The sequence below is a fragment of the Ambystoma mexicanum genome, chromosome 11 (genome assembly GCF_040938575.1).
Source record: "Ambystoma mexicanum isolate Mex_15411 chromosome 11, UKY_AmexF1_1, whole genome shotgun sequence".
Lineage (NCBI taxonomy): Eukaryota > Metazoa > Chordata > Amphibia > Caudata > Ambystomatidae > Ambystoma > Ambystoma mexicanum.
The window spans coordinates 782315481-782342228 of record NC_090934.1 but is presented as its reverse complement, the minus strand read 5'-3'; the positions used below and the strand labels follow the sequence as shown (position 1 = coordinate 782342228).

At 44.6% G+C, this 26748-nt stretch overlaps 1 long non-coding RNA gene across 1 annotated transcript; it reads left to right on the top strand.

Annotated features, from left to right (window-relative positions):
• The first annotated feature begins 56 nt into the window (after positions 1 to 56).
• LOC138503744 (uncharacterized) lies at positions 57 to 26748 on the top strand. Its single transcript, XR_011279699.1, has 2 exons — positions 57 to 1012; positions 24071 to 26748. It is a non-coding gene; the product is annotated as an uncharacterized lncRNA (long non-coding RNA).

Here is a 26748-nt window from a genome sequence, read left to right as displayed (position 1 = left end):
GTCGAAATCACATCAACATTTGGACACAGCCCCCCTGTTTTGGGCAAGGTGTTTGTTGCTGTTCCTTCTGTGCCTGAAGGGAGGAACACAGGCTCTGGCCAGTGAAGTGGCTCAATTAGTAACATGACAACTAGCCCTCCTGGGAAGTTTACAGAACTGAGCAATGGTACAACCGGCCTCCCTCCTGTAGAAATCTGTAGACGGTGAAAGCCCAGAGGCACCCATTAATAACGTAACAGCATTGGACGCAAAATCTGGCGAACCTGCATGGGAAATAAGAACGTAGTGGAGAGCGCCTTGGGTAATTCTGGCCAACCTGGAACATGCACCAATCTGGTGTAATGCCTGTATTACGCGGGTTACATGGCTTCGGCCTGCCCCTCGTTACTAGTGCTCGATCCAGTTGATGCGATTTTGAATCCCTGATTACATGGACTGTCTGCACTGCAGGTGTTCAGGGAAGAGATACTACTAGCAGTGATCCAAATCATAAAGTTGAAACGGGCACAATCTGACTGGTATATTTCTTTCACCTATATTCTTCAGGAGGGGTACTAGCAAAGACGAATCCAAACAAGAATAATGCTATTATACCGGTATACAGGAAATGGCTAATCAAGTTCTATAAAAAGGGCAACTTTAATTAAACCACAAATACAATGGTGATCCACTCCTGTAAAGGAAGGCACATAATACGCAATGTTTGATAAAAATGGCACTGTTCTTGGTAGCAATGTTCAAGGTTTCAGTATTTGTATTTTACAAAGGTAAGGTGTGTGTTCTTAAATGTCTCTAGGGCCCTGAATTCCAGGCAAGCGTGACAGGACCTCTACAGATGTGAGTGGGTTGACTTGGTCCAACGTGGTGCATTTCAACACGTGGCAACATCTCTTACAGGAAGCTTGAGACAGCAGGTAGCGTCTGAGATGGTGTAGCGGGAACCAAAGGCCAGATCTGTTTCTATATCTGTAAACTAGGCGATGTGCCGGTATCAATGCACTTGTCCTGATTGGTAAGTATCGAATTCTTAACATCTGGTATTAAATGTGTCAATTTGATTTATTGGGCGTTTTTGAAGTTTGGCCTAAAGTTTTGCCAACCTGTGTTTTGACCTATACAGTCTTTTTCAAGGCAAAAAGTTCTTCATATACAATCAATGGCAACAATATCAGTCATGGAAATGTACGCACGTTCAACAGTAACCGACGATTGCCATGCAAAAATACAAAATATTGTTCAAGATTCAATTCACATCAAAAGAAGTGACACATTTTTTCCCTCAAATCATGATTTCAGATTTTCCAGTTTAAGAAGGAGGTGGTTAGCCGTCATCCATTGGTCGATGTTTATGAGGCGTGAAGAGGGGTCGGTAGTCTGGGAAGGCAACATTTATTTCATGTATACAAATATTTTTCTCCACCATTATTAGCAAAAAACGTGTATCGCACAAGAATGGTGTGGAATGTACGACATTCAATATTGTATGGAATCAATCCAGGAGAACACTAGCACTGACCCTTGATGGGAGAACACCCTGTCCTTTATCACACAGTGCTGTCCCCAGATCAGTGGTGGTGCATAGTTCCAGTGCATAAAACCATTGTTGGTGATTGGACATACTTGCCCCAGCCTGATTCTAAGAGAAGACCTGGGAATGAACTGAAAAAAAACTCTGCCGATCCATGCATCTTACCCACCAGTGCAATTTTGTTTTTTACTAAAAATCTGAATAATTTGTTCCTTTTTGTAGATTAAGAATTTATAGCATTTGTAGTGCCCTGTACTACAGTGGCCCTGGAAATATTATCAGAAAAGTCAATAGAAGTCGTAATACACTGCCCCAGCTATATTGCAATTCACCAGATCCAGGATTATGAAAATAAGATATTTATCAGATTCTGAATACATTAACTGTCTTATTGTTACTCTCTGGCATTTTAGAATTGGCTACAGTTTTATTTTCACACTGTGGTCGAGGCACATTTTTACAGAAATGTCAAGAGTTGACATTTATGCAGTGAATATAATCAATGGAAAATAATGAACAGCAGTTAATTACGAACAATGTTGAATTGTTTAAAATATATATGTGGGGAGGGGGGTGGGTGGGATTAGTAATCAAGCAAAACATAGATATTGCCTCCCCCCAACTTCCCGCTATGATGCTGGAAATACATTGGAGGGACAGGGCCTCCTTGTTCTATTATGTGTTCTGTGTTATTGTCTGTGTGACTCCTGGCAGGAGGACAGGCAATTCCTAAATAGGGATATATATATATATATATATATATATTCCTCCTAATCTGCTAGTTTTGTTAATTACATGGGAGTTAACTTGCATACTGACTTACCCCTTCACACACCATTTGCTGGTATGGTTTCTGACCCCTTTCAGGCACTGTTTTCAACCTGGGACAGAGAATGGGTGGAAATCCCACCCCCTCATTGCATGGAAGATCTGAGACCAATCAGCAGTGACCCAGAGGGGGAGAGTAGCCGGAGGAGCTACAGAGGCATCTTTTTCCGAGCTGCCAATAGTTCTGCATGAGGCAGTGGCGCACCACCAGTGAAGACTGCAGTGAGATAGTTGCTAATCCATTCTGAACTGTCTGTGGTGAAGGAGGGCAGGGATAACATATTTGAGTGTTGTGAACAAAGAGGTGCTAGTGAATGGTAAAGGATGATATAAGTTCACTGAGGTCAAAGGTATAGACGGCGAAGGACCAATCTTTGGGTGCCACTGACAGGGAGGTGGTTGGGGGGCAAAGACTTGCAAGTTCCAGGAGATTGTAAAGGGGGTAACCTCCAGGTAGGAGGCAATCAAGGGAAGAGCAGATTTGTTAACCCAGAGGTCATAGAGAGGCCATAGAGAGTGAGAAGGTTAGAGGAGTGATCAACAGAGTTAAAAACAAGAAAGGTCCAAAAGGGTGAGCATCGGAGAGAGAGGCATGCGTAATTTCAGTCTCTGGTGTGCGTACCGCAGAAGCCATGATATTTAAGTATATCTGCAAGGTCATTGTCCTCAAAGTACTTAGTGATCCGGTTGAAGGTCCCTGCTGAAGGACCTTTGAATAATGGAGCAGCAGAGAGCAGCAAGGGACGTTTTGTAGTTTCAAAATAGGTTGGGCACCCAGGATTTGCGCAAATGTTGCAGGTCAGGGCACATGTTTGTTTTGAGGGCTGCAACTTAGAGGTGATCCAGGGCTGAGGACGGGTGTGGCGGGGCGTGAGCGGGCTAGAAGGTGTGAATGTGCACACAGGATAGTGTTGACCAATAGAATACGTAAGTGCATAGTGAAAAATCATCGTCAATGGACGAGGCATGAATAGGGTAGAGACAGGAGAATTTGTTAGAAAAATATATCGGTGGCCGGAGCTGAGAATAAAGCTACATTATTTTACTAATTGATCAACATGTTTGCAGACGACAGTGGATCATGGCAACAAGCCAAAAAAAATTCCTCTAATGAGGGCATCAGTACCTTTTCAAAATATGTACATTCATCAAATCGATACCATGACAGCAGTTGAAAAATAGAAGTAATTGTTACTTGTACACAATTCACTTGGATCATTCCCCAGAAGTAAGCGGATTGCAGGGGGGCTATGAACAATTTGTGATCTCTTGTAGTTATGATAACACTAAAAACACTGCAAGCTGACAATCAGCCAGCCCCTACAGGTCAAGCCTTAAGATAAGCCCAGTCATGCAGGGGGTGTAACTTGTAGTTCTCAAACCAGCTCAGACTGCAGTCTAATGGGATTGTTGAGTGAGTGAATGGAATTATTAAACAGGGCCTGACCAAATGCATCCTTTTCTTTGGGAGTAACTGGGTAGATCACTTGCCTTTGCTAATGAGAAGCATAAGAAATGTGCCATGCCACTCACAATGCAATGGTAAAATGTTCAAGGGAATGCTAAGGTGCATGCCTGTCTTGTTCAGTTTCATCTCCTTTAGCAGGCCAGATCAACCTTTTGTCAAAAGTTGAATTTAGAAGTGTGCTCAATAGCCTCTGTGTGAAAGTTGAATTTAAATGTGTACCTTATAGACTCTTTGAAAGTTGATTTTAGAAGTGTGCCCAATAAACTTCTGAGGGAAAGATAAATCTAGAAATATGCCCAATATCCTAATAGTCCAATACCGTGCCGGGTTGAATCGACTAATCTCCCTAATAACCTCTCTGTGCAAAGTTGATTTAGATTCATGCCTAATACCTTCCCTGTATAAAGCTGAATTGAGAGAAGTGTGCCTATTAGCATGCCCTAATTGAACTGACTAGTGTCCAGAATAGTCTCTCTGTGCTTAGTTCAATTTAGAAGTGTACACAACACCATTGAGGTTAAGAAGCGTGCCTAAGTATCCTTATTAATCCTCCTAATTAATCCTATTAGTATACCTAAATAGTATATCTGTGTAATGTAGAATCTAGAACTGTGCCTAATAATCTAATACCCCCTCTATACAAAATTGAATCTAGAGGTAGACCTAATATCATCTCTGTGTACAGTTGAACTTAGAAGTGTACCTAATAGTACCTAATAGCCTAATAACATCTCTGTGTACAATCAAATCTAGAAGTACACACAATAGTCTAGTATCATCTCTGTGCAAATTGAACTTGGAAGTGTGCCTAAAGTGTGCCCCCACTGAATTTAGAACTACAATTAGAAAGTCCTCCTAAAAGCTAGTACCAAGCATGAGTGCACCCACTCCACCAGAGTTTGTCGGAAACAACCACCGTGGACCTCCCCCACTTCCCGATCTGCCGTCGCTCCCGTCCCCCCTTCCCAAATCACCCCACCCTCCTTCGCACTCCCTGCCATTCTCCTCTCCAGACACCAAGCCAGAGGGGCATGATGGCAAGCCAACCACCCTAAAACCACTCCTCCCCTGAACCCTGACGTGAACCATGCCCCCTCCCCTCACTATCCTACCTGGCACACCCCGCCCGGCAATCATCCACCCCCCGACCGGACCCTTTCCCCTCCCTAAAAACTGCACGCCTAGCCCTAGCAAGAACTGAAGCCGCATCCCTCTCACCCCCCTACCCTCTCTCACACTCCAATCGCAACAAAGAAACTAAAGAGGAAGTGTACCTGGTCCCCCTCAAACTCTCAGCACTCTCCGCCTCCCCTGTCTCGACCCACCACCTCATGCCCCCATTCACCTCCTTCCCCCGTGGCTTCACCCTTCCTGAAACCCCTCACCCTCGATTTTTCATCAGCTGCAACTGAAACTCCTAACCGCCCACACCCCACCTTCAAATCCCCCCAGCCAGACCAAATCATCCTAACACACGCAGCCACTCAACCCCGCCCAACGCCTGCCAATACTGCTGCTCGCCCACTATTCCCATCGATCATCTCCCACCCTACCCCTCTCCGTCTCCAGCCTCCACTCTCTCCGCCACCACCCCCTTCTGCCCCAGCTCCGAGACCAACCTCGCCTGCCGATGTGAACTGCATCCTATTTAATGCCCAATCTGTAGCAAAAAGCAGACATTGCATCTTTGACCCCCCCCTCGCCTCTAAGAAACCAGACCTGGTTTTCATCATCGAGACTTGGTTCTCTGACGACTTCACCCCAATCGCTAATGAAGCCTTCACCCCTGACTACTCCCTCCTCCCACTGAACCGCCCCTCCAGAGGAGGAGGAGGAGCAGCAGCACTCGTCTTCAAGTCTCTCTTCCATGCCTCAATCATCGACAACCAACCTTCTATTCCTTCCTGTGAATCTATCCTCGTTAAACTATCCCTCTCCCCGTCGCTCTCACACAGCTTCCTAATCATCTACAGGCCCCCTGGCTATGATCGGCAATTCGCAAACAACCTCTGTGACTCCATTGCCACCCTTCAACTAAACCATTCCAACTTCACCCTTCTTGGAGACTTCAACATATGGCTCGACATCCCCACCAACCGTATGACACACTCTCTGGTTGACGGTTTAGACGCAATTAACCTCCATCCCCACATAAATGGCCCAATTCACTATAAAGGAGACACAACCCCAAATGGAAATCCGACAACTGAAATAACTTTATCTTCATGGAACACGAGAGGGTTCAAACATCTTCTCTCAGAGGGAGCTACAAACCAAAAAGAAATGGCTATAATATGCCTCCAAGAGACCTGGATATCGACAGAAGTTGTCTGCGATGGGTTTTCTATGTATATGAACCCGGCAATCACCATACAACAAGGCAGACCATCATCCGGTATGATAATCTTGACTAAGATAGACCCCAATTGGTCAATTGTTAAAAAGAAAAACATCCACCCATGGGCCCAATACATGTCATCTGCATTTTGACTCCGTCATCCAAACCAGAGCAACCTCCAAACATAACACATTTAACAATCTTCAACATATACTGGAACGCAATAGCAATAACTGAAATAAGTTCTTAGACTCCATCTACAACGAGTTCGACAAAATAGCAAACTCTTTCGCGAAAACTGAGTTTGTAGTCGCCAGTGATTTAAACATCCACATTTACAACTCTGAAGGAATCCGTCTAGATATTCAGAAAATATCCCCAAGAGCAAGAAAATGGACCAAAGAGATTGAGATCCGAAAACTAATACTAACAGAGCAACTGCTAAACATACAAGGTCAAATGCTGCCAACATGGTCCAGCGGAAAATCGAAATTGTTTATTTACTATATTTACATCTCTGAAGGAATAAAGAACAACCTCATTGCCACAGAAAACGCTGCACAATCTAATAGTGCCCATTGCCAAATATCAGTAACATGGCAGGCAGAACATATCGAGAATTTCTCCCTCAACCTCCTAGATCTAGAAATAAACAACGGTCTAACGAAACTAAGATTAAAACAGCACCAAATGACCGAACTAGTATCTAAATTTGAAAGATCATTGATGCCTGATCATGAAAAACTCAACTACGAATGGGTACTCAGAGATTACCAGACCCCCAAAAGCACCAACTCCATTGTTAAACATAAACACGCATTCAATACGAGCTTCAAAGAAAGGAACAAAATGCTTAAAAAAAATACGCCAACTGAAAAAACTAAACACAACAGCAGCAAATATCACCATAAAAAAAGAAAAACAGAATTATTCTAACTTCATCAAATCAGCCAAGGGATTACTGCTACAAGCGGATGCTGAAGCTATTCTAAAAATACGAGGCAATTATGGTCCCTCCTAAACGGAAACAACAGAACAACAAATATGATCCAAGAAGTCGATCCGGAAGCGTGGACTACACATTTCAACACTTTATATAACATCAGTACATCTGTACAGACCACACAACAAGAACCCATCTGTCCTCAGTGGAATCTGAAATGGGAAACCAAGGACATCATTCAAGCCATCAGAACTCTAAATCCATCAAGAGCACCAGGCCCAGACGGACTGTCAATCGCAATCCTGAAGGATGCACCAGAAAACTGGGCTAGCCTCTTTTCCCATCTGCTCCTTATCATAGAAAAAACTCAAAAAATCCCAAGTAGCTGGACATTAGCCATCTTGATCCCAATCTTCAAAACTGGCGACAGAAAGAACCCACATAACTACAGACCCATAGCCTTACTTGACCGACTAGGAAAGCTTTTTGCAAACTTTCTGTTGAAAAAGCTTACCGATTGGGCAGCAAATAACGGGAAACTAGAAAAAGCCAAACAGAATTTGTAGGCAAAATTGGAACCAACGTCAACTTGATAATAGTGAGCCTTCTCAAATACGAAGCTGCACTAAGAAATCATCAGGTACATGCAGTTTTTATCGACCTAAAAATGGCATTCGACTCAGTAAATTGAATAAAACTATGGACTAAATTAACAACATGGGGCTGTCCACCAGCAATTCTTCATCCGATCAAGCAACTATACACCAACACTTCAGTCCGAGTCAAGCTAACAAAACATGGTAAAGTTACATAACCGATCAATACTTTCAACGGTCTTAAGCAAGGATATCCCTTAGCTGCTTGCCTCTATAATTTATACACTTATGACTTTGTCAACTCAATCAAAGACCCACTTGCAAATCCACCGAAACTTAATAATGAATCAGTTCTATCATTAATATACGCTGATGACATCACAGTCACGGATAAAACCCCAGCAGGTCTACAAAAAAACTCTGGACTAAGTAGTAACTTACATGAAAGCTGATGAACTTCAGATCAACATAAAAAAAAACAAAGTAATGAACCTAATTACTCAAAGAACAAAGAAGAACCGAAAAAACCCAGTTTTACCTCGAAGGGAAAGAAATTGAAACAACAAATGTCATCAAATATCTGGGGGTAATGATAAATGCGTCATCCATGGAACAACAGTGGAAAATGCACATCGAAGACAAAGCTAGGTCCATAGCCAGATTGGGTCGGTTCTATCACTGCAAATTTGGGACATATTCCTTCAAATCAACAATCACTTTCTATAAACAAAAAGTTGTTCCCATATTGACTTGTGCTGGCGAAACCCTAGCAAACAACCAATTACTGAAATGACACCTCTATGAAGCAATATTCTGGAGAAAAACACTGGCATTACTGAAAAGTTTCCCCATGATAAGGATCCGATTTGAACTGGCGTTGCAATCATTACAATCCATAATACTATGGAAACAGATGGATCTTTACAGAAAAATAATAATTTGTGAAAAGATTCCAGCGATAGAAATATTGAAAAGCAAAAACAACGCACTGAACGCAACGGTTCTCCAACAATGGACCAATAAGATCAAGTCTAAAATGGACGCCGAAGGCATTACTGAAGAAACGCTAATAAACAGGCCACAACATGCAAAACTAACGCTACAGAGGAATGACTGGCTAAAAACCCTTGAAGACCCAAACCAACTATAAACGCCACCAAGTATGCGAAACAGACATAAGAGCCCTACATGAACTTCCCCCATACCTGACCTGCTTTCCAGATCAACAGTACCGAGATCTCTTCTTAAGGTTCCGATTGAACATCCTACCAACTCAAGACTATATGAATATCACTCAACAGACAGAAATTAAATCCGCAGATTGCCGTTTCTGCCAGAATGAGGGAACCAAAGAGACATTGTTCCATATCATTATGATATGCCCAGGCCTACAAGAAAAAATAAATCTATTCAAAGAATTCTTCAGAATGTCAAAAAAACAGATGACCACAAAAGAATGCTGGAACCAACTACTAAAAGGCAATGACAAACATCTAATTCTAACAGCCATCAAATTTTGGATAGAAATCGAAAAGAATACGGAAAAATAAAAAAAGGACATCGACCCATGGCAATTTACTGAGCGATTCTTCAAGAGACCAATATAATGAAAAGATTGGTTTACCAAACATACCATTAAAAATATATATATAAAGGACACACTCTTGACACCATCCTTTGCCCAAACACCCGGATTCATTTAAACCCCCCCACTCCTATCATCTGGTCCGATCACTTCATTCTCTCGTTCACCATTCACTCACCCGACCCCCTCCCCATACTCGAATCTGAACCTCCGAATCTACGCAAATGCTGGAAAAAATTAATGATCGTCCCAGACCTAGCCGATGCACTCCTCCAGTCTCCACCACCTACCTGCCAACTCAATAAATAACTAACCCCTGACGCCTTTGACTCATGGCTCAAGGCATCTCTGATGCGGCTCACACCCCCTTGCAAACCATCGACCTGCCGTGGCATCTTCCCCAAATGGTTCACTCCTGAGTTGAAGACCACGAAACAACTATATAAATTCCTAGAGCGCAAATGGCAGAAAGACAAAACCCAGGAAAGCAGGGCCACCTTGGCCCGACACCTCTATCAGTACAAGGCCGAAATCCGGAAAACAAAAAAAGCCCACTACAACTCCCGAATCCTAAACTGCAAAAACCTGAGCAAAGAACGCCACAAAATCATCTCCGAATTCACCAAAACGGCTTACACCACGACCGCCCGACCCCCCCACCACACCCTCACAATCACTGTGTGACTCACTCTCCCTCCACTTTTACACCACAGCTCTTGAAAGAACAAATACTCTAACCACCAAACTGGCCCTCTGACATCCACCAGGCAATACTCCCCCCATACCCCTGCCCACGAGCTGCAACCACTACGCAACCAATGTTCCTCTGGTATCTTTCCCGACGCATTCAAAACGGTTCATGTCAAACCTCTAATTAAAAAACCTTCCCTCGCCCCTGTCGAGCCCAAAAACTACCGCCCCATCTCAAACACCAAGTTACTAGCCAAACTCATTGACCAAACCGCCTACTCCCAACTAAATGCCTTTGTCGAAGCCAACAATCTCCTAGACCCCGCACAATCAGGTTTCAGAGCTTGTCAAGGAACTGAAACCACCCTAACCTCAATCTGGGATGACCTTAAAATGACAGGAGACTCCGCGGGATGCGCCACACTAATCCTTCTTGACCTATCCGCCGCCTTTGACACAATCAGTCACTCGATCCTCCTAGGTCGCCTCCACTCCCTAGGAATTCATGGAACCGCTCTTAAATGGAAAGCTTCATTCCTCAAAGATAGGTACCAAATAACGATACTCTCCACCTATACCTCCCAAGCCCGACCAGTCGACACGGGAGTCCCACAAGGAGCATGCCTATCCGCCCTCCTGTTCAATCTCTGCTTGATTACCCTCCCACCAACAATTCGTTCACACAACATCCTGTGTTACAACTACGCCGACGACACTCAACTAATTCTAAAACTCCTGAACTCAAAACCCAACTCCCGACCTGACCTGGCCTCCTGCCTCCTTGACATAGAACTCTGGATGACCCAAAGCCACCTCTTGTTAAACCCCTCCAAAACGGAAATCCCGGTTTGTGGCAACTCCGAACTTCTTCTGCACCCACTACCCTGGCCACCCGCCATGGGCAACTCACCGACCCCCTCCAACTCAGTGAAAAATCTTGGATGCACCCTTGACTCTGACCTAACGCTCTCGTGCCAAGTCAACAATGTCTCAAAGTCCTGCCACTACCACCTTAAAACCCTTAGGCGCATCTTTCCATATCTCTCCTTTCCCAGCAGACTCTCTGCGGTCCAATCAATCGTTATATCAAGACTGGACTACGCAGAATCCATGCCTACCAACTGAATAAACTCCAAAGGGCACAAAACGCGGCAGCCAAATTGCTACTTGCGCTCGGCCCAAGAGACCACATCTCCCCAGCCCTAAAGACGCTGCACTGGCTTCCTGTAGCCCGAAGGGTGACTTTCAAAACCTTATGCATCACCCATAGAGCACTGCATAAAACCAGACCTCAATATCTTCAAGACAAGCTAAAACCCTATCATCCCCCATGCACCGTCAAATCAAGCTCAGCCAGCTTCCTAGTTATACCTAAGACGAACTCAGTCAGGTTAGGCGGGTCATAATTCTCAGCCTAGGCCCCCACGCTATGGAACTCACTCCCACCCCACATCCGCCTAACTGAGGATTTAACTTCTTTCCGCAAACTGCTGAAAACCTGGCTCTTCCCCTAAAACCAACCCATACCAAACTAACCCAAACAGACTAACAGCATCTGAATGACACCAATCCAACAAACTACCTAATGCAAGAAATTGACAGCTAGTAACCCCTAATATAAACTAGAAGGACAATCCGAATTAACCAAATAAAATAAGACCAAAGCAATGAAGTGGTTAATAAGAATAAATCATACGGAAACAGTAAAGAGACTTAAACTCTTGAAAGGGACATAAAGCATGAGGAGTGAACAAAGTGAATGGCGTGGATGAAATAGTTAGAATGGATGAAGCGTGTTTACCAGATAAATGCGCTGAGTGGAAGAATGCACAAGTGGAAGAACAGATGACTATATAGTTCAAATGAGTGTGTAAATCGAATGAGTATGTAGATTGGATGAGTGTCTAGAATGGATGATCAGATTGAGCGGTTTGGGTGTGTAGAGCGGACGAGTACGTAGAGCGGATGAATGCATAGAGCGCCTGAGTGTACAGAGCGGATGAGTGTACAGAGCGGATGGCTGTACAGAGCGGATGAGTATACAGAACGGATGAAGGTATAGAGCAGATGAGTGTAGAGGGCAGACGAATAGATGAAACAGGATTACTGCGTACTAGCGAATTACTTTATAAGGCTGATGAGTGCATATTGCTGTTGAATGCGTGGGGACCGGATGAGCGCGGGGAGGGGATGACCACGGGGGCGGATGAGTGCGGGGGGCGAATGAGTGCAGGGAGCAGATGAGTGTATAGAGTGGTTGAGTGGACAGAACGGATGAGTGTACAGAGCGGATGAGTGTACAGAGCGGATGGCTGTACAGAGCGGATGAGTATACAGAACGGATGAAGGTAGAGAGCAGATGAGTGTAGAGGGCATACGAATAGATAAAACAGGATTACTGCATACTAGCGAATGACTTTATAAGGCTGATGGGTGCATATTGCTGTTGAATGCGCGGGGAGCGGATGAGCGCGGGGAGCGGATGAGCATGGGGGCGGATGAGCGCGGGGGGCGGATGAGTGCGGGGAGCGGATGAGTGCGGGGAGAACGTGATTGTGTTGGGTGGGTTAATGCATAGAGTAGATGAAGGTATGGTGCATACGAGGGGATAAAGCGGACAAATACCTAGAGCGGAAGAGTTACATAGACCGGGTGAGTGCGCAGAACGAATAAGCATGTAGAACGGATGAGTGCAGAATGATCGAAAGAGTGCATATGAAAAAAGGGATGTGAAGAAGGAGATGAGTGCGTAGAGCGGGTGAGTGAGCAAAACAGGTGAAAGCATAGTGCGTGCGAGTGCCTGGAGCGAACGGGTGCCTAGAGCGAACAAGTGCCTAGAATGGAACGGACATGTCGGATAGTGCGGACGAGTTGCACAGAGCGGATGAGTAGGTAGAGCAGCTGAATGCGTAGAGCGGATGGAATAAGTGAAGTGGAGCAGGTATGGCAGACAAGAGTGCATGCGTGGGGCAGACTGAGGCACACAGGGTGGACTGGAGCACACAGGGCAGACTGGAGTGCATGAGTGCGTCGAGCGAACCAGAGTGTCTGGAGCATATTAGGATGCATGGAGTGGACAGGAGTGCATGGAACGGACTGGAGCGCATAGAATTGCATTACGTATATAGTATGGTTTGGAATGCAGATAACATTTTGAAAGAGCATATAACCCATCATATCACACCACCACGCTTACTCTCCCCTCTACACCACTACTCAACTAGAACACAGAGATACTATGACACCATTCGGTATAACTGTTCTAATACCAACATCCGCCGCATACTACACATCATTCTAAGTAAACACTGCTGGTTACACCCCCCCCCCACTCCAAGCCATGCGTTCTCCTCAGGCCTAACGCAGCCACACTCGGTCTGGATAAATCCTGCCAGAACGAACACATACTCCTGATCTCTCAACCACCACACCTACCGCTAAGAAGCAGCTATTACACGAATACCGTACCAGCTGCACACATACCCGGTGCTCACACGCACCGATGACTCGCTCTACTGATCTGAACTTCAGTTCCCAAGGGCGTTCAACCTACCAGCGCCTTCAGACCATACCAATGGTATATAAGGCGCTGTATAAATGCAAAATAACATAACATAACATGCAATACTAAGAGAAGGTAGGAAAGGATATCATGGTTGAAGGGAGTATAAACAAAGGATGTTACCTAGGTGCTAGAAGAACTACATAACACAGAGAAATCCAGTTCTAAGTACGAACAACATATACAAGTCTGCACAAAATGATTATTTAGACCTTGAGGTGTTTCGCGCTCTGCTAATAGAAAAGACTATTTACACAGTCAGCAAAAAAGATTTTCTGTTGTGGTTTTCGAGGTCGTTTTCAATAATAAGTTGAACCAAAGAAAATTGGTTGTTTGTCTTAGCCTTTGTTTTATTCCAAACAGAGGATGATTTGTTAAATTATAAAATGCATTCAGAGCAAAAACTGTTGCATCACAGAATTTGACTATTCCGAAAACTCATATTAGGTTGCATTGGAAGTTTCATTCACTTCAGTACATATTTCGGTTGAATTTGTAAGTTACATTCACTTGTGAGTTTCATTCACTTCAATATGTATTTTGATTGCAATACAAGTTGCATTCAATTAAGTACTGTTACTTCACAGTCCAGTTTCATTCAATTCAGTACTATTACTGCACAGATCCAATTAGTTCTTAGTCTGTACCCTCTTAGTCTGTACCCGACACGTGTTTCTCCGCCTTTCGTTTGGTGGTTCCTCAGGAGATTTTAGACTTAAAATTAGTTCAAAGTGAAAAAAAGTTTGCTATTTCACTTGTTTTTGGTTGTGCTGATGATATTATTGGTTATACAAGAGTGCTTGAACAGCCCTTTTTGCGCAAGAGATGTGTAAAATTCGGGCTGTCTACTGTCAGTACTGCTTTTAACTGTTTTCAATGGTGTCCCTTAGTGTACAGAGAAAAAAAGTTTTAGTTTCTAAAGCGAGTAGATCCGCGGTGCGATTGCCGTGCATCCATGTTGTGAACTCCAAGTCATTAAACCTTTGGGTACAAAAACAGGTGACCCTACCATATCTGCCCCAAAATAATTAACATGCCACGTTTTGATCGATCACTTGAATCCAACTCAAGATGGTTACTTACATGTACCCAAGACTCTTTCTCTTGAACCACCTGGACAGCAGGCAGGAAAATATGTATGGCTAATGATGGAGTAATGAAATGAAGAATCATTATATTATAGCTCGCTCAAAGACACAGCAAGAGAGTCTTTTCCTGTCCCAGACAATGGTCCAAGATGTTCACATACCACGAGAAACCAAAACTGGGTTTGGGATCATAACTGTTTTTCTCTGCTGTGGATGAGCCTCATCATTTGTTTTTCAGATTTACGTCCAGTGGAAAATATTGGTCTCCCAAAGCAACACTTCCTGCAAGTAGTCTAGTTAGTTTGACAGCACCAGCCTCCCAATATGCAGTACATAAGAGGGAAGTGTGGGATGGGGCCCCTTCAACTATATCCATGCACCCTCTTCCTTTGGGTGCGCTTTTGATAAGACAGTACAGACCATACAGTGGACCTACTATGCAAATTCAGGGATAGGCATTGTCGGTGATTGATGAGTCAAGAAATTTTCCCTAGTCTTCCCATTTCAGAAGGCTAGATGAAAGACATGTGCTGTGGGGTACATTTAAGGCCTAAGACAGAACTCCCTTCAACAAAAACTGCATTTCAGCAGTCACCCAAAAATGGCAGAGCTTGTGTCTGCTGAGCACATATGTGGTGAGAGTTAAACACGAGCCGTCCAAAGAATAGCTGCATTTTGTTGTCATTCACGTGAATCCAGAGAAAACAAATCAAATTCAGAATTGCTGTGCATAGCTGTCCTGTCATTTAAACATTCAAGGCTGCACAAGAAAATGACCTACATTTAAAACAGCATCGCACTGGTGCTACTTTCATTTCAAACATCACACAGTTGTGTTCTATTAAAACACAGCCCTGTCCGTGTATTTCATTTTAAACACCATCAAATAAGGCAATCCCTTCCAGAACAGCATTGTTTCAACAGTAAAGTTAATTCAAAGCAAAAGAATTCTGCTTCAAGTCCGCACGGCTTGGATTTACCTTTTGAAATAAACCAACACATGCAAAGTACTTCAAAGGAAAAATGCTCTCTCTTGCTTCGTGTCTATTATCAAGAAACCATTTTCAAGCGTATGTCTGCGTCCAGAAACTGACCAGATCTATACAAAGCCTTTCAGAAAGTAAATACAAAGGAAGCTGTGTGCGGGGAAAACCCACATTATTTTAAATTAACATGAGAAAACAATTAACACGTGTAAATTTGTTGTTGCAAAGCAGAAAATGACCTTGGGAAATCTAAATGTGAAATAATACTGTAGCTTGCACAGAAACACAATTGTACATGTGGAGAGAGGGGCTGCAAAGTTATGTACATTGTGCTCTGTTTTCCCCCCAAAAGACAAATCATCCTGGCTGATGCCCAGGAATTTCTGTCGAACCAGTTTGGCAGCAAGGCTAATTTCACACCTACTAGTGACTAAGGCTGCAAGGGCATGTGCCCTGTTCTTTTGGACCTGGCAGTGTGAGAATTACAAGTTCTCCCAGACTGCCAGGCAGAACTGTCCCCAAGGACAAAGGATGGGGGTGAAGCCCTGTGTTTTGCCTCGTAGGTGTGATTTCCTCTCCATTCATTCCCAGTATCCACTGGAGGACTTCAAAAGGGAGTCATGGAAACCCTTGTGCAAGCTGACCCAGGGGAGACAATTTGGATTGTGGGGGACAAAGCACCGCCCACATCTTTGGCAAATCAACCTCATTCACAATGCAGGACATTTATACTTGAAGACATTTTCCCCCGCAATCTGAATAAGCAGTAATGTGATATTATAACAGTTTTAATGTGATTTTTGGACAAGCACAATAAGATTAAGTGCATATTTCTGGCACGTGGCGAACTGAAAGGGCAGGAAAAATGCATTTCTGCGGGAAGCATAAATGGCACAGATATTAAACTTGGGGAAAATATGCCAAATACTGCTATGCTCATGCATAGCCATTTGCAGAATTTTAGATATTATGTTTCTCCTGAAAACGGCGAAATTGTGCCCAAGGACGAGACAACATCGCAAAGAATTGGCGTTCAAACCGGCATATTACTTGTAAAATTTGGGATCTGCCTATCTGATTTATATGATGGGGACTATTGTAAATATGAAGTTTTGTTCCATAACCCACTTTTATGAAAAATAGGATTGTAAGACAAAGAGAGTCATAAAACGCACACACTTAAACTGATGTAACTTCCCTGGAACCAATCAGCCTGCAAGGAGGAGGGACACCCATAGCCTGGCCTACCCCATGCAAGGGGTAGGTCCAGAGTATTTTCGCCCAGATTGTAAAATTCTATGATGTCACTCTGGCTATTTAAGGGGTAGACAGGGAGACACAGAGACATTCAAAATTCACCCTTCAAGATTCCACGACTCCAGAACCAGGTCCAGAGGCAGCTGATCCCATCCAGGCAGAACCACCTATCCAGAACCACATTCATCCCAATAATCCAGGGAGAAAAGAGGAAAGGCTGCTGATCCCTTGGAGAATCCATTGAACAGACTCTCTGCCCAACTGACCCATCCCGCTATCCACAGTGACCAGACTTTGCCCAGCTGTTCCCAACCAGAAGAGCCCAGCGACCCAGTAACCAGATCTCTTGACCCCGCTGCCTGTGACCAGATCTGTGGCCCCTGCCATCTAGAGAACCTGCTGGCTGTCCAAATTACCAAACCCAAGCCTGTCTTGTAAGTATCCTATCACCCAGTACCCAAAACTGCATATCCCGCTATTTTACCTTGCCTCCTGTTCAAACCCTATTCAAATCCCATAAAAAACCCTAGTCATTTCCCAAAATGCCAGTATCCCCTGTTCACCCTTTCCTTAGAAGAATCTGTGTTAGTCTATATCTGTTAGCATATTTTTCTTTATTTCTTCAGTTACCTGTGTAAGTCCCTAGCATTATTTGGAATAACTCAATTTCCCTATAAAGAGATTCACAGTGAGTTGGTTGTAATTCGAACTCAACCTCCTCATGACAAGCGCCTTTCTTTAACAATTATTTGTAATTTTATTTAATGTGTTACAGTTTCTAAATAAACTTTTCACATAAATAAATATATACATACACAATAAACTCAATCATAAGTACAAGGTTACACAAATATCACTATAAAGACAATTAAACAAAATAAACATTTAAACAGTTGATCAATAATGATTTGAAAATACCTATATGCAATCTCTTTCTAATCATCCAACCAAACATGTATGCATCACTCAGGTTAACCCGTCATCCCATTGAGGCATTTATTCCCATTCCCATGGGGAACACAAACTCTGTGCAATTCAGCAAACACCAGTAAGCAAAGCTTCCTTTTTCTGTATGGTTATTCCCACAATCCTCTCTATCCTCTGCCAGACATCATACATAGAGATGAGCAACTTCATATTCCTTGTATTAATACACTGTGCCCAAAATGTTAGGTCTCTTATCGAGTCTAGGTTATTCACATACCTGCCATATCTTGTCCGGCATGTTGTTGTGAAAAGCCTACAGGGGCTTGCAGTAACCTGCAATTATGTTAACCTACTGAGCTATCTTGCATGTTTTTAGAGCTTATTCAAAGTGTGGAGGGGTTAACTGCAAAGGCCCTTCTTGAAGACATAAACATCTAGTTTTGCAAGAAGCCCTGCACAGCTTTTAGGAGCCAGGCAAAGCCTCACTCCTCTTCGCTCTATGAGTAAGGTGCACTGATAACACAGGAATGTAGACTGCCTTCCAAAACAATGTACACGGAGCCTGGGAGCCAAGACTGGCTGTTTCTATTTGTAACTTTCCAGGCAAAAACATATTTTGCTGCATACAAGGTTGGGTCCAGAAGATTCTCGAAGAGCTAGTACGTCATCGTGATTGACATGCAGCCCCTTATAAGAGAACTTTACCTGGGCCAGTTAGGGGAGGACCCTTCCTGGGCTGTTTGCGAGACACACGCACGGAGAGCAGCAGCACCTGGATGACCAGCCAGCACTAGAGGGCAGAGACTCCTGGCATCACATCCCTGCTCTGGTGCAGGCTTTGGGGGCTAGGCCAGTCCCTGAGGTTGCCGGGCACACTGAGTGGCGTGGGTCCTGGGTGTGATTCTATTGTACCAGCATCGATGATTCCTAGGAGCGTAAGAATTGTATATTCATCTGTGACTGATGATTTGTATTATTTAGCTTGCACTTTAATTCCCATGCTATTGAAAACTGCTGCTTAATTCTAATTAGTCACTGTAGTAATAAATGCAAGCATCAAATCTTCTGTGTGATTGGCTTTCTTCCAGACTGAGTTCATTGTGCCTCGCATAGATTCTTACTTGTGTGGGAGAGTGATTAGGTGTGATTATTTGTACAAAGGGCTGGCCCCAGGGGGATGCGTGTTCCCCTTTTCACTACATTCGGCGTAGTTGGAAGGATTTGCGAGCACAATGCCTTTCTGGAAGAAACAGGGGAAGGATGAATGCAATGAGGGGGATAGTGCACTCTGTCACATTCCTGGATGGCCGGCAACAAGCGCCTGGTCGGGTGTAGCAGACATTTTGCATCGGTACTCTGCGCCAAGAGCATGGGACATGCTTGAAAATGAAATTAGTGAGTGTTTGGAGAGTTTACCGCTTGGGAAATGCAGAAGGGAGCAAAAAGCAGCAGAAAACGTGGGCTGGTTATTCCTGCAGGCGCTCAGGAAGTTGCATGAGAAGGAATTGCTTAAAGATGCACAGATTCGTAAATTAAATTATGAGATTTCCCTGCTCCAGGAGCAACAAATCATTATGAGAGAGACCCTTGAAACGTCCGTTAAGCGGGCTGATCAGATGGAGGACAGGTGTGCCTCTTTAGCTGTGCGTGTAGCCACGCACAAGCGCAGACAGTGGCGGGGCAATCCGTCAAAGATAAGGATTCGTGCATTAATTAGGAAAGATACTTGGGACCCAAATCCATGGTCTGGGGAGGTTAGTGATAGCGAAACCGAACAGACATTTGACTGGGATGAATCCATTGAAGTCAGACTTGGAGAGCTAAACTGTTCGGAGGGAGAGGAGCTGGAATGTGCTCCAAAGAAATGTGTTTATCCAGCGCGGTCGTTAATCACTAACAAGTCAAAAGGCCAAGCTGGCGGTGGAAACATTCAGAATACTAGTATTGTCCGCGATTATACACAGACAGAGCTTTTAGACATTGCCAAGTTGTTTAGACAGCGAGCAGGCGAAGCACTTTTGAAATGGTAGGTGGACACCGGTGCAGATGGCATCTTCTTAACCCCAGAAGAATTGTTAAAATGGGTTCAATCACTACTAATGTAATGCTGGGACAGATGGTGCGCGGTGCGCCGGGGCAGCAAGAATCGCATTCCTTGTTTAATTGGCTTCAGACTGTCTTAATACATTTGTATGCAAGTCCAATGGATATGGAAGAAATGTGGGGCCTCTGGGGTTCACTAACTGAAGCGGCAGATCAGCTTAGAGAGATGGGTTTACAGTGCGCAATGTACAGTGCAAATTTTGCAAGGCCTGATATGGAACTTTTTAATGCAGGCATGCACGCGCTCATATGAAGGGAGCATTGCTTTCATTGCAAGGTAAAGCCATTGGTGAGGTTGCACTGTTCACTAGGAAAATTAGAAGGGCTGTATGTTCGCAAAGCCGTGCGCCTAATGGCGGCGAGTAATGATTCAGAGAAAAGGCTTGGCAAGAATGCAAAGTCTAAAGTGAAAACTGACACTATTGAAATTACACGCAGGCAAATGTGGGTGGACCTGCTAAAAGTGGGAATTGCAAAGGAAGAGATAGATGGTAAACCCACTCCTGTGCTGCTTGAGTAATGGAAAGAATTGCAAAAACAGGGGTCAGGCAAAACTAAGCCCTCTGCACCATCTGAGGAAGAGGTGTTGAAGCCCAAAGTGCGGGCAAAAATGTACCCTGATTTGGCAAAGGACAAATGGGAGGTCCCAGACCCCATTTTTGATTGAAGGGCTGGCTCTGTCTTTGAGGTACGGTTAATAAAGAGAACCAGTCCCAGAGACAGACGCCCTTTTGTGCCCCTTACATTGTATTTGAATGATAAAATTAAACACATTTTGGCTCTATTAGACACGGGAACTGAGGTAACCATTTTGAATGACAATCCCAATAAATTATCTGGTCCCAGAGTATTTGTCAATGGGTATGGGGGAGCAGAAACTGTTCTGAAAGCCTTTAATGTAAAGAAGTCAATTGGCGAGGAATTGCCCTTCACAGCAAATGTCTTGATTGCAGACATGCCTGAGTATATACTGGGAATGGATGTGTTGTTGGGCAAAAGTGTGACTACAGATTTAGGTGAATTTGTTTTTGGCAATCGGAAAATCCATGTGAGAGTTGTTAACCCCATGGTGGTTGGGCATGCAAAATGGTCCCCCTTGCATTTACCTCCTCCTGCTGAGCCAGTGTGCATGAAACAGTACAGGCTGCTAGGAGGGCACAAAGAGATTGGTGAAAATATTGAGTCATTGGTGACAGTTGGCATTATGAGACCGGCAGTCAGTCCATTCAACTCTCCGATCTGGCCTATCCGCCGCCCAGATGGGGCGTGGCGTCTGACAATTGATTTTCGCGCCTTGAACAAGAAGGTGCCACCCTTAGCTGTGGCGGTGCCGGCCATCATTACTCTGATTGAAAACCTTACGAGAGAAGTGGGTAAATGGCATGTGGTCATTGACTTGGCCAATGCATTTTTCTCCATTGATATTGATGCTGAATCACAAGACCAATTTGCTATCACTTGGGGAGACAGACAATTTACATTCACTAAATTGCCCAAGGGGTATTTGCATAGTCCCACTCTGTGTCATGAATTGATTGCCAGAGACTTGAAGATGGTTCAGTTGGATGATGTGTATGTTGCCCATTATATTGATGACATCATGTTAACCAGTGCTGAGAAAGAACATGTAGAAAAAGCTGCTGAAAAGTTGATCACACACATGCAAAACCAGGGGTGGGCCATAAATCCCAAAAAGGTACAGGAGCCCGCCCAAGAGGTGAAAGTTTTAGGTGCAATCTGGTCGGGGTCAGTTAAGAAAATTCCTGTCCCTGTGATTGACATGGTTCAGCAGATGAGTCCACCAGCAAATAAAAAAGAGGCACAAAGATTTATTGGGTTAATGGGTTTTTGGAGAAATCACATACCTCATTTAAACCTGATACTGAAACCCATCTACAAAGTCACCAGAAAGAAACATGATTTTACATGGGGCGTAGAGAAACAGTCTGTCTTTCAGCAGACTAAGGACGCTGTGCAGAATTACATCACGCTGGGCCCCATGACGAAAACCGATCATTTTGAACTGGAAATTCTTGTCTACAATGATGTTGCGGTGTGGAGCTTGTGGCAAAAGCAAGGACAGAAAAGAGTGCCGCAAGGTTTCTCGGCAAGAAAACTCACTGATCCTATGACAAGATACACTCCACTTGAGAAACAAGTTGCTGCAGTATACTGGGCTCTAGTTGAGACTGAAAGAATCACAGGCGAGCAACTAGTGACAATTTGCACAGAAATTTCCGATCATGGGCTGGGTGCGCGACACTGCTGCAATCGGAAAAAGGGGCAGAGCGCAAGACACCACTCATGTCAAATGGAAATGGTATTTACAGAAACGTGCAAAAGCTGACCGCACCGGGGTTTCTAGACTGCAAGAACAAATGCTGGAGGCAGTAGATCTGGAAGCGATGCCTGAACCGAGCACCACGGTGGCGTTGCCAGAATCTCCCTTCAGAGTCGCATCCGCCTATGATACATTGACAGAGGAAGAACAAAATTTTGCATGGTTCACAGACGGCACAGAAAAGTATGATAAAGGGCAAAGACACTGGCAAGCTGTTGCATTCCAGCCCTACTGAGAAACACTGCTGATGAGAGGTGTGGGAGGATCCAGTCAATATGCTGAACTGCAGGGGGTGGCCTCTGTGATTGAACAGGTGAAAGAGGCAGAGACTGCATACATATACACGGACAGTTGGGCCACATATCAGGGCCTGAGGCATTGGGCACCGGCATGGAGAAGAGACGGCTGGCAGATCAAAAACACTCTGATCTGGGGAGGGCCGGACATCTGGGAAGAGATGTGGCGCAAAGGTGAGAGGTGCAAAATCTGCATTGGGCATGTCGATGCACACATGCCCCCTGACACCTCACTGGCTGCCCTGTTCAACAACGAAGTGGATCAAATGGCAAAGATTTGCCCAGTGACAACACCTGAAGAAGCTGAGGTATTGCAAGGAATGGCGCACTGGGCACACCAATCCTCAGGGCATCTAGGGCAAGCAGGAACCTATGAATGGGCTAAGAGGAGACAATTGGCCATTACCATGGATTATGCCAAGTAAGCTGCCTCCCAATGCTCCGTGTGCTGCAAAGTGAAGCACTACCCACTGGAGAGGAAGCCTCGGGGCCCTTTGAGAAGAGGTGAAAGAGCTGCTAGCATATGGCAAGCTGACTACATTGGCCCTCTGCCGCCCGAGAATGGAAGCATTATGTGTTGACCATGGTAGACACATACTCAGGACTGCTGTTTGCCTATCCAGTTGCCCATGCAGATTCACGGGCTACCTTGCAAGGAATGGACTACCTCATCAGGCACTATGGCATTCCGGTTGAAGTCCAATCAGATCAAGGCAGCCATTTTGCTGGACACAATGTGCAGAACTGGGCGCTAGAGCAAGGCATCAAATGGACACTGCACATCAGTCGGTACCCAGAATCCTCTGCTCTGGTGGAGCGCTGCAATGGGCTGCTCAAGCAACAAATAAAGAAACTGACTAAGACTCACACTCTCAAGGGGTGGTCCAAAGCCAGTGTGCTGGCAAGCACTGTTTGAACGGAACAATCATCCATTGGGAAACCGGCAGACACCCTTTGTGAGACTGACAAGTGAGAAAGCGGAATCCACAAAGACTCTTATTGTGTGGAAAACAGACAAAGAAGCAAAGTTGCCTGTGCAAGCCACGGCAGGCAGCATTGGACTTGATTTATCTACCTATGAAGATGATGTTATACCAGCGGGACAAACCAAAGCCATATTGCTCGGTATTGGCATCAAATTGCCGGCTGGCAATTATGGACGCCTTGCTGCACGATCCAGCCAGGCAAAAAAAGGCGTTGACATTTTGGGAGGTGTGATTGATCCTGATTATAGAGGGACTGTTTCAGTACTTTTACATAATGCTGGTGCATCTGCGGTACCATTAACCAAATATGACCGAATTGCACAATTGATTTGTGAGCAAACAGTTGTTCCCCTAGTGGTTGAAAGTAAGCAAGCCCCAGACACCACACTGAGGTGTGAAGGAGGCTTCGGTAGTACAGGGAAAAAGGTGTGGGTTCACCATCCAAACAAAAAGCCTGAGGCTGGGGAGGTGTTAAGTCAAGGTGTTGGAAGTACGTATGTTGTACTATTGCAGAATTCTGACATGCCCGTTTATATCCCTGCTACTAGGCTCACACCACGAACGTAGAGCAGTATGAAGGGGATGGGACTTGCCTTGCTGTGGGTGCTCCTGACCTGCCAAGCAAACGCTTTCTCTATAAAGAATGGGTTGATGTAAGACGCTACATGGACTCTGAGAATCGCATGCACTACACCTGATGCTCCAGTCCAGCATGATGACAACAACCGCACCGTAACCTGTGAGAAAAACGCTACAAATGAGTATCCACAGGAAACTGCTAAAGTACTGGCTTGGCATATTGTCGGACACCTTTTGTCACTGACCCATATGACTGTTGCTTATGAAATCCTAGGCCCAAACGTTTCAGTGAATGTATCCAACAATGTGTGATGTTTCATGGTTTTTCTGCCCCAAGAACTGCAGCGAGTGTACTCGCCAAGATTTTGTGGACTATAACTTAACTTACAATAGTACGATGAAACAGCCACTGCCGGATGGTAGCATGGTGTTTGTATCTAAATCTAATATCGTATATGGCAGGCATGCCACTTGTGGAATAGTGTTCTTTAAATCACACAAGGTAGAAACTGTGAACATGCTAGATTTTCCAGTAGTAATACAACATTTAAATTGCAAGCATGTAATGCACACCTCTATCATTACAGAGATACACTTAGACATAGATTTATCACGAGGCAATGTTTCCTTATTACAACCAAGCTGCTACAAATGCAGTCAATTTCTATGGCCCATCGCCAAATTGCGCGTAGCTATGGGGCTAGATTCATTGATTGCGGGAGCAGCGGGGGTGGGAATGGGAGCTTTAAACGCTTTTGACATAGAAACTGTGCGCAATAAGTTAGCTACTATGGGTTCTGATGCCAGCGCTGCTATAAAACATCTGGCCCAGTGGGGCCTATTGGTAAGCCCTACCCTGCGAAACACTTCTACAAGTGTTGGCAACCACTGGAGATGGCAGAATTATAGCTATGAAGTCATTTTTTTGCCATAGGGCAGGTCAATAAGACTGCTAAAGACACCTGATGCATTTTATGGCAAACCTTGTTAAATCAACAGGTGTTGGCTTTTCGCTCAGAGTGGGGGCGACTATCCTCAACCCACTGGCACACAGAGCTACAGTTACCAGTAAACATATGGATTAAACCGCTTGCTTTTGATTGCATGAATAACACATTCCACGCTTTAATGCAAGTTAGTAGAACCACTTATGCTTTAGAAATATGGTGCCCTTTTATAGTCTTGCCTATGAAAATAAATGGTTCCTGGTGTGCGTAGTTACTAATCATTCCTTGCTTATTAACAATTATAGGTTATTGGGAAACCCTCAAGTCTTTTGCGTAGATCAGGTCATGACTATCTTAGACACTATTACTCACACCTTATATTCATTGACCCAGTTGCCTCACACTATTCTGCATGCCGAGCTCACGCAACTGCTTAACTGGACTCTGCACTATGGGGTAATCACTGCCAGGCTTCAAGCTATTAGACAATTTGCTCAAACCGCTTGGAAGGATTTCCAAACGTTAGCTACCTCGGTTATCTCTGTAGAGTGCAAGATGATGATTGACAGGAATCAATTAATTAAAACTGCCGATCATCTGCAATCAGTTACTACTCACCATTGGTGGGATGTATTCACTGAATGGTCTCCCTCCTCCACTAAGCTGCTTAATATAATGTTGCATCCATTGCTGTGGCTGCTGATTTCCCTAATATTTGTTCTTATTGTTTTCATTGGGCTCTTGCGCAGAATGTCTTTCCTCTACAATAGAATGACTGCGCTAGAAAAACTCTTGATCGGCCTACAGCACGCAGCACACAGTACACGCTTCTAAATCATGGAACTGAGTCAGCATTTTCCGGCCTCACTTCGAAAGGGGTGGAATGTTGTGAAAAGCCTCTAGGCGCTTGCAGTAACCTGCCCTCGCGTTACCCTACAGAGCTACCTTGCGTGTATTTAGAGCTTATTCGAAGCACGGAGGAAAATGCTGATCCAGCCAGGCCTCTCGAACTGGGTGAGCCCGCATGCTTGTGAGGGGTTAACTGCAAAGGCCCTTCTTGAAGACATAAACATCTAGTTTTGCAAGAAGCCCTGCGCAGCTTTTAGGAGCCAGGTACAGCTTGGCTCTTCTTTGCTCTACGAGTCAGGTGCACAGATAACACAGGAATGAGGACGGCCTTCCCAAAACAATGTACACAGAGCCTGGGAGCCAAGACTGGCTGTTTCTATTTGTAGCTTTCCAGGCGAAAACATGTTTGCTGCATAAAAGGTTGGGCCCAGAAGATTCTCGAAGAGCTAGTATGTCATAGTGATTGACATGCAGCCCCTAATAAGAGAACTTTACCTGGGCCGGTTAGGGGAGGACTCTTCCTGGGCTGTTTGCGAGATGCACGCATGGAGAGCAACAGCACCTGGATGACCAGCCAGCACTAGAGGGCAGAGACTCCTGGCATCACATCCCCGCTCTGGTGCAGGCTTTGGGGGCTAGGCCAGTCCCTGAGGTTGCCGGGCACACTGAGTGGCATGGGTCCTGGGTCTGATTCTGTCGTACCAGCATCAACGATTCCTAGGAGCGTAAGAATTGTATATTCATCTGTGACTGATGATTTGTATTATTTAGCTTGCACTTTAATTCCCATGCTATTGAAAACTGCTGCTTAATTCTAATTAGTCACTGTAGTAATAAATGCAAGCATCAAA